Raw genomic sequence first — 2947 nt, 5'->3', positions numbered from 1 at the left:
GCCGAGCGGCCGCCGCGAGCAGCGGGGACGCCAGCGCCAGCCGCCGCGCCTTAAAGGGGAGGCGCCGCGCGCCTTAAAGGGCAGGGCCGCGCCGCGCGTGTTGGCCGACACGGAGCCGCCGGCCGGCGGGGGGGCGGGGGAGCGAGAGCGCACGCGTGTGTGTGCATGGGGCTGTGTGTGTGTGTGTGCACGTGTGTGTGTGTGCATGTGTGCGCGCATGTTTGCGTATATGTGCATGTGTGCGCACGTTTGGGTGTCTGTGCATGTGTGTGCACACATATGCATGTATATATGTGTGCATGCATGTGTGTGCACATGTGTGTGTGCGCATGTGCGCGCGCATGTTTGCGTATATGTGCATGTGTGCGCACGTTTGGGTGTCTGTGCATGTGTGTGCACACATATGCATGTATATATGTGTGCGTGCATGTGTGTGCACATGTGTGTGTGCGCATGTGCGTGCGCATGTTTGCATGCATGTGCATGTTTGCGTGCGTGTGCATGTGCATGTTTGCGTGTGTGCATGCTGGCCTGTGTGTGTGCATGTGCGTGCATGTTTGGGTGTCTGTGCATGTGTGTGCACACATATGCATGCATATATGTGTGCATGCATGCAGGGTCTACGTGTGTGCGTGAGCATGTGTGCGCAGGCATGCAGGGTGAGCGAGAGCATGTGTGTGTGTGTCTGCAGGGTGCGCATATGTGTGCGCACGCATGCATGTGTGTGTGCGCATGCAGGGTGTTTGTGCGTGTGTGTGCATGTGTGTTTGTACAGGGTGTGCATGCGTGTGTGTGCATGCATGCCTCCATGGTGTGAGTGTGGGTATTTATGTCTGTGTGCTTGCAGGGGGGTGCATGCATGTGTGTGCCTATGTGTGCATGTAGGGGGTGTGTGCACAGTGCAAGTGTGTCTGCATGCATGTGCCTGCATGTGCATGCAGGGTGTGAGTGTGTGTGTGTGTGTGCACGCTCATGCAAGGTGCAGGTGCGTGTATGCATGCATGCAGGGTGTGACTGTGCATGCACACAGCATGTGAGTGTGTGTGCGTTGTGTCTGCATGCATGCAGTGCACATGTATGCTTGCAGTGCATGTGGATGTGTGCGCTGCATGGGTGGGTGTGGGCCTGCATGCCTCCACTGCACGTGCATGTGTGCATGCAGGATGCATCCGTGTAGGAGAACATGTGCATGCAGGGGTGCATGCAGGTGCAGTGCGTGCATATGCATGCAAGGGCTGGTGTGTGCAGGAGTGTGCGTGCAGGGACATGTGCGTCCATGCAGGACGTGCACACGTGTGCATGCGATGCATCCGCACATGCGCACACCTGCATGCAGGGAGAAGCGGTTTGCAGCGTGCGCGTGCCGGCGGCGTGCTGTGCACGCACGGCCTGTGCGGCGTCGCGGTGCCCCCACTCGTCCCCCCGCCGTGGGCTCCCTTGCGCCGCCCGCCCGCCTCTTACCCTTTCGCAACGTTACGGGAACACGTGCAAAACACAAAGAAATTCCAGGAAAGGTCAACATTGTGCGTGAGTTTATCTGAGAGCAGGGAAAAAAAAAAAAAAAAAACACCCAACCTAACTTATTTCGACGAAATCTTCTGAGCAAGTTCCTCTTTCATCTTTCTGGGGGCGTTTTCGGCTCGCTCGCGGCCGCTATCGCCAGGAAACTGCTGCGGGCTCGGCGGAGCGGGCGGCCGATAAGGCGCAGCAGCCCGGGGTATCCTGTTGGAACAACGTCCGCGCCGTCATTCCCCGCGCTCGCAAACAAGCCCTGCCCTGGGGCGTCCGCGCTTCGCTCGCGGCCTCGGGGCCGTTCCCAGGCTCCAATCCTAGAAACCCAGAGTTCAGCGGCTCCCCCACTCGCTGGCACTTTTTTGCCCTGGAAAAAGCCCCGGAGAGCCGGGATCAGCCCCAAAATCCGGGTGCGACCCACCGGCGCACCTCGGTTGCGCCGTCTCCGACACCACGCCGCCGCTGCTGCCTTGGGCATGTCACTGCGCCCCGCTCCGGCCGTGCCGCCGTCCGGCCCCGGAGCCCCACGCCGGCAAGGAGAGGGTCGGAAACAGGCTGGAGCAAGGTTTATTGGAGGAGCCGGACGCCCGCGGGGGATACGCTGCGGGTACACGCGTGTTGAAGCAATAAATACAGGTGCACGAGCTGGGCGCTGGGTCTCCTCCTGCCGCTGTGCTCGGCACCCGCGGGTGAGGCTTCGCGGCCGTTAGGAGATAAAATAAGCTTTAGGCTTTATTAAATATATTAAATCTTGATAATTAAATAATTACGGAGCAGGGCTCCAAGCTGGGCTGGCCGAACCCCCTCGCCCAGCCTACGAAGGTCGGGACAGCGATGGAGAGTGGGACCCGTGGGTGCCACGGCGGCCGTTCCCAGCCGGGATGCCGTTTCCAGCCGGGATACTTGACGGGACGTTGCAGGACGGATGGGAGCAGGAGGGATTCCTGGCTCTTTGGACTGTGCCAAAATGCCTTGGGAAGCACCGGATGGCCTCAGAAAACAACAAAATGGCTGGGAAAAAAGCAAAACACCTTGGAAAAAAACAACATGGCTTGGAAAAAAAACAAAACCCATTGGAAAACACCAAGATAGCTTGGGAAACATCAAAATGGCTTGGAAAACACCAAAAGGGCTCGGGAAGCAGAGTGCAGGTGGGCAGCATCCCGCGGGAGCTGCCGGGGGGGGCCGGAGGGGGCTCGCAGCTGGGGCCAGCTCTGCACTGCAGTGATGGCTCCTGCAGGCGAAGGTGGGGACGGACAGACAGACAGATGTTCCCGAGCGAGCTCCGCCAGGGAATTCCTGCCGCCGCGTGCCGGGAGTCGGGCCCGGGCAGAGCCCCGGCTCCGCTGCCCCTGGTGCTGCCCGCGGCCCCGGCGCCGTCTGCCAGGCGAGACGGGCCGGCGTCGGGTTACGGATCCGGGGGGTATTTTTATAA

The 2947-nt window shown here is 60.2% G+C and overlaps 1 protein-coding gene across 1 annotated transcript in view; it reads right to left on the bottom strand.

Annotated features, from left to right (window-relative positions):
* ACVR1B (activin A receptor type 1B) overlaps positions 1-1478 on the bottom strand; it is a 17786-nt gene extending 16308 nt beyond the window's left edge. Inside the window, exon 1 of the mRNA XM_026084979.1 lies at positions 1462-1478. The gene's annotated coding sequence lies outside the window, so the exon portion shown is untranslated. The remainder of the gene's footprint in view (positions 1-1461) is intronic.
* Positions 1479-2947: the final 1469 nt, after the last annotated feature.

The sequence above is a fragment of the Apteryx rowi genome, unplaced genomic scaffold, assembly GCF_003343035.1.
Source record: "Apteryx rowi isolate R43461 unplaced genomic scaffold, aptRow1 scaffold_657, whole genome shotgun sequence".
In the NCBI taxonomy this organism is placed as follows: Eukaryota; Metazoa; Chordata; class Aves; order Apterygiformes; family Apterygidae; genus Apteryx; species Apteryx rowi.
This window is presented reverse-complemented; position numbering and strand designations above follow the sequence as displayed.